This window comes from Coptis chinensis, chromosome 5 (genome assembly GCF_015680905.1).
Source record: "Coptis chinensis isolate HL-2020 chromosome 5, ASM1568090v1, whole genome shotgun sequence".
NCBI classification, from domain to species: domain Eukaryota; kingdom Viridiplantae; phylum Streptophyta; class Magnoliopsida; order Ranunculales; family Ranunculaceae; genus Coptis; species Coptis chinensis.
Genome location: NC_141460.1, coordinates 76690940 through 76701936, shown reverse-complemented (window position 1 = coordinate 76701936; position 10997 = coordinate 76690940). Strand labels below are relative to the sequence as shown.

Sequence of the window (10997 nt, the reverse complement as noted above, 5' to 3'; positions counted from 1 at the left end):
TGTGAGTGTCATAACAAAAACCACAGTAATCCCTGCATAGGTCAAGAAAGGCAACATGAAATAGAGCAAAAATGAGTTCTTCATACATATTTGCACAAGAGTAGTAAGACTAAGCGCTACTGGCCTAGGAAAGAAAAAAAAACACAAGAACAAGATGACGACAATCCTAATGAATAACAAGAGTCATATAGTTTATAAAAGTTGGTATCTTAGAAGCTTAATTAACAGTGAGCATTTAACATAATAACAAGCACACTACTTGCATCTCAAACTCTACTGTTGTCACACCCTAATTTTCCAGACAATAAAAAAAAACTAAAATCAAATGAAAACAAAAGGAACAACTCTTCTTTCATGAATAAAAGCTATTACAATCATGTTAACTTGGAAGACAAGTTAGTTCCATTTGCTCAAAATGGCATGTAGTTTCTTCTCAAGTAAGATTTCAATTCTTATATACATTTTCAAGAAGCTCATATCACAGTACTCAATATTCCCATTTTCCCAATTAACTCACAATATAAATATCACTTACATTCCACTTATTAAATACATATATGATAACTTATTTAAATATGAGTTTGATACACTTTACCTTTAAGCCAACACATCCTCTTAGAGTAGGATATTTACGTCCCTACATACAAGATTAACGAATCCTACCCTCCTGCAAAAACAGAGTTAGACATCATAATAAAAAGATTTATCTCAACTAGTCAAATTTTCATTCATAATCAAAACCTCATTTAAGACCTTGAAGTCTATTTGATACCACATAGTTCATTCCGCATATTAGGAAATACTACTTATCATTACACTAACAGGTCATCCATGGCACATTTAATGAATACCCATCATAACACCAACAGGTCATTCATGGCAAATTCCATAAATACCTTGGGTCATTCCCGCCATATTTAAAGAATACTCATCATAACACCAATATGTCATTCATGGCACATTCAATGAATACCTTGGGTCATTCCCGCCACATTCAAGGAATACCCATCATAACACCAACAAGTCATTCATGGCACATTCAATGAATACCTTAGGTCATTCCCGCCACATTCAAGGAATACCCATCATAACACCAACAAGTCACTCATGGCACATTTAATGAATACATTGGGTCATTCCCGCTACATTCAAGGAATACCCATCATAACACCAACAAGTCATTCATGGCACATTCAATGAATACCTTGGGTCATTCCCGCCACATTCAAGGAATACCCATCATAACACCAACAAGTCATTCATTCATGACACATTCAATGAATACCTTCCGGTCATTCCGCCACATTCAAGGAATACCCATCATAACACCAACAGGTCATTCATGGCAAATTCCATAATAACTATCATTCATTCCAGCTATATTTATGATTTAATACCCATCATAACACCAATATGTCATTCATGACACATAATGAATGTGCCATAAATGACTTGTTGGTGTTATGATGGGTATTCCTTGAATGTGGCGGGAATGACCCAAAGTATTCATTGAATACCTTTTAAAACAACCACCATCACGTACACAATTTAATACTAACATTGTACACATATAGTTATCACTAAAACTAATGTATAATATATAATATGGTGGCTGCACTTTTACTTAAAGCTGCCTACGTATCCAAATATTTCAAGATTGGAATCAAGCATTCGTAGTTCTTATCTTAACTAAACCGATTATTTTTTATATATATAAACCCAAACGACAGTAGAATTTTCTAGCTAATAAAATATAACACGTTCCATTGTCCACAAATATGTACACGGGGAAATAAATCCTCAATAGAGTATTCCAATCACACTTTATCACCCTTCACTAGCATCATCTCTTATGTCAATTCAACTAAGACAACACTGTATTTAATCCATAGTTCGGGATTTCAAAATTCTCGGAATTCCAACAAATCCAAAAATCGAAATTGACCATATTTCGATCCATGTCAAATTTTGATTTCGACAAATTTCGGAATAATTAATATTTCAACCCTATGTTGTATTTTCCGTTTTTTTTAAATCGAAATATCCGACGGAATTCCGACATTCCATTTGGAATCTTGTATAAATCATGAACAGAGAAAATATATTCATGTATCTCAGTCAAACATTTCCACTTTTGACTACATTAATTTACTTCACCCACCCCATAACTATAGTCTGTGTAGAAACCAAACATATCCCCAATAGCAGCATACCTAGTACCGTAAGAGCAAAAAGTACCCGAAGCTAATATCATACGACACGACTAACATGATTATTACATGACCACGTATATAAAAATAGTAAATGTACCGGAAGCTATTACCAAACCTGTAACAGTACCAACTTCTGAGACAATTCCAAACTTCATAGGTACCATAGTAACCATACTACTTATATATTCTAATATATTATTTCTTAAAATAGTAACCCTTAGATATAACTGAAACGTTAAAATGAGAAGTTCAAACTTTTAATTTCTAAGTTCTAACACATCTAAAACAATTCCAAAAGTCAACAATAACCAACTGCTAGTGACTATCAGTTACATACCCATCGAAGAAACTAATTAACATAGTATGCCATCTAATTCGATTAAATTAACATTATTTTGTTTCTTTTTAAGGTCCCATTAAATCAAAGAACTAAAATTATTAGTAGAACACGTATATAAATAATTCAAATAATTTTTTTAAGAAAAATAAAATTTAGCCTACTCACAAGAATTGATCGAAACCGCGAAACCGTTAGTATACGAAGCAAATTTAAAAACCGGCGAACTAACTAGCGTCAAGTGAGTCTTCTTCTCCCACCTTTTCCTTTTACTCTCAAACACTCTCAAGCATTCGGGCTTTATCTCTCTCTCTGTTTTTTTTTTCTTTCGTTTTTCCCTTCATCTCTCTTTTCTTATTTTCTTTTTGTATTTCAAAACCCCCAAAAATAGGAAAGGGTTTAATCGTACCCACTCTCTCTCCCCACATTTTCTCTATTTCTATTTAATCTTTATCACCTTTTTTTTAAAAAAAATATTACTATTATGACCCTATTAATAATACTTATTCTTTTTTTTATACCAAAAAATAAAAATATGGGATGTTATAACTGTACCATGCTATGTTTGTCCTACCATTGTCAACCTAAATTCGGTCATCAAAAGTGGGTCGAAATTACTATCGTCTTTTACTTGCTCGCACCACAAATAAAGCACTTAATCCAATGATTGGAACTAGGAGATGGAAAATATTTCCTAGTAAAAAATCCAAACTAGCTCTATGGTATGGACCATGTGGCAAATTGGCAATACAAACTAATATGTAGTGCTGGAGAAAAATAAAAAAAAAAAAAAAAATTGAAAGTGGAAAAAGAAAACTTTCACTCTTAATTTCTCAAAGAATACAATTCACATTGCGTATAACTAATTAAGATGTCTCCTTCAAATATAAAATAGTTCAAATAACTAATTAAGAAAGTACTTTGACCGATCAAAGACCAAAGAAAGTTACTTAAGTTAAATTGCCAATTTTTTTCATAAACTCAAATTTATGTGATTTATATATTAGGAGAGTCTTGGGAGACATAAGTGGGACCATACCTAGTCTTTGGGGTCAACACTTAATAATAGTTAACCATCAGTCCAACACGTACCTTACTTATTAAAGGACTAAACTTTAATTCATTTATATGCAATGTGAGCTATCAATTAGTCTCTTGACACCAAAAATCTATCAAATTATTAGTTTTAAGCTATTTCTGTTTACAAGTAATTTGTTATATTAGTAAAATCTTGTTATGGTAATTCAGCTCTTGTGATATAGAACATTTGTTTAGTTATTTTTTAAGTGAAACACTTAAACAAATCCCACTAAGAACTTTTTGCTATATTTCTTTGGTAAACAAAAAAGTACAAAGTTCACGAAGTGTTGAAATCGAAGTGCGCATCTTGATTCTCTCTTAATAGGTCCAAAATTGGCTTCTCTAATTATGGTCTATGATGCTCATCTCTTTCAACACGCTTTTAACCAAGGCCCAAAATATCAATATCGATGAATATATCGGTGTACCAAAAAACCGATATATATCGGATATATCTAATTTTTTTGGTGACCAGTCCAAACTATTTAAAATATCAGAAATATCAAAAATATAATATCGGAAATATATTGGAAATATTGGATTTATATTAAAAAATGGTCAAAAAGTCAACCAATATATATCGTAAATATCGATTATATCGGCGATATAAAGTTTTATATAAAAAATTCCGATATATATCGAAAAAAAATGATTCTATATTCGGTGGATATATGTCGGAAATATCGATGTCGGTGTATCAAAATACCGATATATATCGATGATATATCGGATATATCGGCAATATTTTAGTTTTTGCTTTTAACTATGCAACACCATTTATGTATCTACCTATATCAAGAAGAACGTTTCACGTGTGTGTTGGTAACAATGAACTCTTTTGGACTTAAAACAATCTTTCACAAGTTGCTCGATCATTTCACCTTTAATGTGTGTAGAAACATTTGCTCCTTGGCTTAAACCTTCCGTATGCGTCTATACTTTAATTGAAGACTTATGGGGCGTTTGGCAACCATTATAAGTAGAAATAATTATGTTTTTAAAATCAATTATATTCTATCACAAATAATTTTTAGATAAACATTTATCAAAAAATGATACCAAACAACCAAATACAAATCAATTATTGATTGAATGACCAAATCAAAAAATGGAAAGAGAAATTACCAAAAACCAAAACGTATAAAAATATGGGAACTCATTTCAAAATGAAAGCTTCATACTTTTTTTGTTTTTCATTCTTTGAGCTATTTTTTTTTTGTTTATGTTTTAATGGATTATCTCATTTTCGTTTCTAAATTTTTTTACCAAATATTTTTTTTATATCCAAAATCAATTATGGGACTCATAATACATTATTTATCTTCTAATGGATTATCATAATGGTTGCCAAAAGCCATTATGAGATAAATTGTTATTAGGTGGTAGAAACCAAAAGCCAAGTAATTTGTTCCAGAAAAGTGGCCTAATGTTGCCAATTGGAATCAAATTTGTGAGAACTACACTCAACTCCTTAATTAAAGCTAATTTTAACGGCGAAACTAATTAAATGGAACAAAACCTATTGTATTGTTATCACGGAAAATGTTGCTTTATGTACTATCACTGCTAATATTATCAGTAACATTGTTAGCCGAATATTTTGTAAGTTGGACTTGATAAACCCTAACACTATTAATTATATTGTAAGGAGTATTCTCTAAAGTTTGAATAGTTTACGCGTCAATAACAATATGTAGTGCGCTAAATAGTTGCTCATTGACGAATGAATTAGGTTCCGTGGTTGACACGGGTCACCCTTAAAAAAAAAACTACTCATTGGACACGGTTCCTACACACATCATTGAAACAAAATTAGAAACTAATCAAGCAATAATAACTTCTAGCTGATTTTGTCTTTGATCGGTGAGAATTGAGAAAAGTATTTTTAAGCAATATAGTAAATGAGTACATTTTTCAATTTAAATTGATATCTTTCTGACTGGTGTTATCAGAAGAAATTTCTTACTTAGCCGTCTAGTTGTTAGAGACTTAGAGGAATGCAATGCATGTGCGTCTAATACTCTAGTATGCTTGTTCACCACTTTTGTAGTTTTGCTGACCAAGTATTTGTACTTTACGAATGGAGTTTAATTGCGTCTTGTGACTTTCTCCAAACCAAAGGACCTTGTTAGGTGTCGCCCTACTACGGACAACCATATGCACATTTGTCTATGTTCTCAAAGTGCGTTGAATTTTGTGGCAAGGATGTTTCACAAAATCTCCCTCCCGATATATAAGAATTTTTGCTATAGAGGATCAGGATTAATCAGTAACCATATGTTCTTGGCCTCCTTTATGCCACCACGCTTAGCTATGTGGTTAAGTTAATATCAGTGCTTCTTTCTTCAATTAAAGGAAGGGTAGGAACTCTGTGCGGTGGCTGTTGTTGTCATGAATAGTGAATGTGACATCGGGTTTCACTAAAAGACCTACCTATGCATATAAATATAAGAAGCAGAGTTCATGGTGATACGTAACCAGACAATACACTTCTCAAACGCCCAAGTTTTGAAGGAGTGGAGAAGTAATTACTTGACGAGAATTCTAACATTCCACCATCCTCCAAAGTCGACCATAGGTTTGTTCCGATACCACATGGTAAGTAATCAACCTTCCTCAGTAGCCCGTCAAGTAGCCGAAAACTAATTACTTAAACAAAAATCTCACACAGGGCAGCTGAATTAGCTGTGTAATGGTTTGGGTGACGTGATCTTCAATGGTGATTACAACAGAGATGATCAAAATCTGAAATTTTCACGCTCACTTTTTTTATAGTTAAATTGGCCTAGAACACTGACCTTTTTTCCTCTCTCTGTAAATCGTATGTGTTTTAGTAAATGTGTTTATCAAAGACTCAAAGTAATGGATTTCCTCATTTCCGGAGGAAAATCAAAAGTACAAATTTTCTTGTTTGGCCTGAAAAATGCTAGTCCGTCACAACCGTCACACTTAAGACTAAAATCTGTTTGATATCTTGATATGGAAATCATGAGAAACTATCCTTGTCTAGTGCCATTTTGAAAAATGGAATCGCTCAGATTGGATACTTATTCCAACACCCAACGTCCCAACATTCCAACCATCTAGTCCTTTTTTCTGATAATCATAAGAGTTAAATTCTTTAGCTAAAAAAAAAGAGTTAAATTATTAATCTAATAATACTATTTCGCGTACAATGTGTGTAAGTAAAACTTTGGACTACACCAGTGGACTAGTGGAGTTTAACAAGCTTCCTGTGATTTTGCCAACCATAAACAAGTATATCTATTCCCTAGATAATCCTATATATACAACATAACTAAAGGATTTTGCTACTCATGACGTCCCTTCCCCGTGTTATGTTTATGAATTCAATTCGGTTTAAATCAAGTCTTAAATTTTATATTTAGAGGCATTTTTGAGATGTGGGCTGTCGTATGTGATTCGTATGTATTTAATGAACCAAAACTTTCAATTTTTATATTTGAAATGGGACTAATGTTTTTTGTAAGCTAGTCAGCTAGTGTATTATGGGAAATGGTGAGTCCGGCTATGCAATAACTGGTTACTGGGATTGCAATCCAGTAACCAGTAACTGGTGCAATTTGTAAACCGCGTGTCCCACACTTAACACCACTAACTTTCCGTCTATTTTTTTTCACTTATTTCTTTTCCTTTTTTATTTGTAACCAAAAACTAAAACAAACAAAAAAAAACAGAAAAAGGAAACTTAAAAGCAACTAAGCCTACGTACGAACAATACCAAAACTCCCGCTTTGTTGGCAGAGTACTTATTTTTTTGCTCGGTTGGATAGAGTACTAAAAACGTAAGTGACTAAATGAGAGTACTTTGCTCAGAAGGGAAAGATGAGGTGGGCAAAGGATTCACGAGAAGGTACTTCATTTGTCATCGAGCTGGCAACACTCCAATGAAAGCATCAAATGAGAGTAAACCTCAGAGGAACCGCAAGTCGTCACGTTGTGGCTGCCAAGCATACTTGCGGATCAGCAAAACCATGGACTTAGGAGTCCCAGAGTGGCGTATCACAGGCTTTACTAACCACCACAACTATGAGCTGTTGGAACCAAACCAACTGATTATTGCTATACAAAATGATTCATAACGTTGTTGCATGTAGCATTTAGAACATTGATAATTAAATTTCAAAGTACTGCCACTATTTTTCACTGTGTTTTCACAAAAAAAAATGGTTCCATTGCTGATGTAAAATCACTATCGCTCATGAATCGTCATCACGTCAATCCCAAAAAAATAATCTTTGTAGCTTCTTCCTACATGTCTTCAAATTGCTCGTACGACAAAATCTGCAACATATATAAATATATGGTTACATTAAAGTTTGGAATATTTACGATCATCTATATAACAAATTCATAATTGATGTATAACATTTACTTACACGATATACTAAGAGAGGATCCTCAAGTCATGGTCGTATCATGCATGGTTGAAACTCAACTTCTTGCGTGGTGTTTGATGAGGCTTACTAGTCTGACATAACTCTAATTGCTATTTCAACTTTGGGTCAGGCAAAATTTTAAAACAAATTATTTGTAACATGGTCAATAATGGTCGACACATTACCGAGTTCGAAGCAAAACCAGCTGCTACGAAATGATAGTTGAAACTCATCATGATCTATCTGCAATACATGTGTATCCATTTAGTATAGTGATCAAACTCATTGATCTAATAAATTTTTTTTAAAGAACAATACGAACTACTAAAAATTTCATAACTTACGTGCTTTAGCCATTGGTTGAAGTTACAATGGGAAGTGTCCTCCATGAACCAACTAGCTTCAGACCCTAGAGTATTGGATCCCTATATCGGGAAAAAAATGAAATTGAAGAGAAAACAAATACTATATGTGAAAATATAAAAACATGTGCGTAGTAGTAAGTGATTACCTGTTGTAGCAATTGGCTGAAGTATCCAGGAGATGTGTGTCCAATGAAGGGAGTAGCTTGAAACAAAGGAACACTAGATCCCTATATTGAAAATTTATAGATATATTGTTTGTGAAAGATGAAATAAGAAGTAGCAAAAGATAATAATGTCGCGACAAATTACATACTTGAGCAGATTGAAGTGGATTGTAAAGCACGTCATAGTTCACCACCCTTTCTAGACTTCTTCGATTGACAACTTTTTCGGCACCAACACCCTCAACTGGTACCTCATCCATTGTTCCTACAATTAGATAGTTCTTGAGCAAAGAGTACACATATGAATCAACATTATATAGATAAAGTACAACTAAGAAATATTTTTTTCCAACCTTTTATCCTTTTTCGCGTTGTTTGGTCATTTGTAGAGACTTTGTCGACGACTTCAGTACGCTTTCTCCCAGGCACTTTCTTACTTTGGGACACTTCAAGACAATTATGTAGTCTAGCCCCACCTGGACGACCTTTCTCACATCCTTGTGCCATAGTTATAAGCTCATCAATCACTTGAAAGTGATTAGTAGAATCTGCCACATCCTTTGGTATGTTCTTCTCAGCTGAGGCTTCTTGAGTAACTTTTGCAGCTGCTTCAATTTTTTTGTATGCATCTGCCAACACTTGTTTAGCCACTAAGTAGACATCCTCATGAGTTGAGCCCTTGAGAGCACAATTAACACCTATATGACAGAGTTCATTGTACATCAAAGATCTGTTAGCATCGCAATTGGCTTCAATTGGATTTCCTTTTATATCCTTTACAATCCCACCTTTCGCATCATTTGTCCACCTCTTCAAAATGTATCTAGTTGGGATTTCATGGATGTTCCAATGGTAAAATACTTTGATAATATGGCAACAAATGATTCCTGCAAATTCAAACTTCTTGCAACTACATACAATATGAAAATTTTGGCGGTCAAATTTAACGATGTGTCTTTGGTGTAACTTTGTACTCATTTGTAACTTTGTACTCATAAACCCCTGTCTCATCCACACCAATATCTTCAAGCCTGCACATAAGGTGTGCTTTATACTCATTAGCAAACACCTTAAACATGGCATGTGTAAATTTCTCAGCTGCTTGTCATAACATTAATGCTGGAACGTATAACTTTGGTGTTGCTTTAATTGACTCAAAATCGCTCACTAATTATGTATGACGCCGCCTTGCAAGTGCAGTTTCATAGCAATGAACAAACTCTATCAAAGTATATTTTCTTTTTACATATCTCTTCAGAATTTTGTTGATGCTTTCACTACGTTGAGTAGTCGTCATATCTGCGCAAAATGTATCTTGGCCATACACCAATGCCCATTTTTCTTTTAGCTCAACCATTCATTTTCCACCAAGTCAAAGTCTTCCAACATTTTTCCCCATCCATTTAAAAATTCCTCTTCCGTTTCACAACTATATATGCACCTCTTGAATGTTTTTGAAAAATTTGGTTGCTTATACACATGAGAAGGATGTTTAGCAGCATTTTGGAAAATATGCCACACAAAGTCGGTGTTGTGTTTCTGAAGCTGGAAACACAAAGGGAATAGCTTTTGCCATTGATGGACACTGATCAGTAAGGATTGTTTTCGGCTTCTTTCCACCCATAGCTTTCAACCAAGTATTAAATAGCCACTCAAAAGAGCTAGCCCTCTCATCTATTAAAAGTGCACCACCAAAAAAATAACTGTTTGCTTGTGATGATTTACACCGACAAATGGAGCAAATGGTCGACCATAACGATTTGTGCGATATGTGGTATCAAAAACTACTACATCGTTGAAATGGTTGTAGTCAATTATGGATGTAGCATCAGCCCAAAAGAAATTAGTCAACAAATTTTCATCGTTTGGCATGATAGCAAAGAAAAAGCTCGGGTTTTCTTATTTCTTCCTTGCAAAGTTATTTAGAATAGCACCTGCATCACCCTTTTTAAGCTCTTGTAGACGCTTTGCTTGAAGATACTTTTTGTAATCAACATGCGTAATACCAACATTTGAATGTCCCCCAGCTTGGTAAACCATATAGTCGAAACCATCAGATGGTTGAATTCCAATTGTGTCCAAGTTATCAATTTCTCCTTTATGTGCATCATTTATTTTTCGATGTGATCTCAGCATAGGTGCTTTTCTTGGAGTTGCAAGTGGATGATTGTGCTTAAAATCAATATCAGTAGCAGTCCATTCACCCTTTTTTTCCTTAATCATCATACGTGCCTTACACTCGGTCTTTATTTCTTTATGTTCTCTTACATTCTTGGATCGTGGATCATCTTGTCTGCAACCTTCCTTGTAACAAAGAAAAATCCGACACCGCACAGAACCGTCTCTTCTCTTGTAAGAATTGCCTTTGCGAACACTAAAGCCAACCTTCCTCGCATACTCATTGTACTTTTCATATGCCTAATCTTCTGATTCAAATG

General features: G+C 33.9%; 1 pseudogene; it reads right to left on the bottom strand.

Annotated features, from left to right (window-relative positions):
- Positions 1–8871: 8871 nt before the first annotated feature.
- LOC147499001 (protein FAR1-RELATED SEQUENCE 5-like) lies at positions 8872–10785 on the bottom strand (annotated as a pseudogene).
- Between the last annotated feature and the right edge of the window lie 212 nt (positions 10786–10997).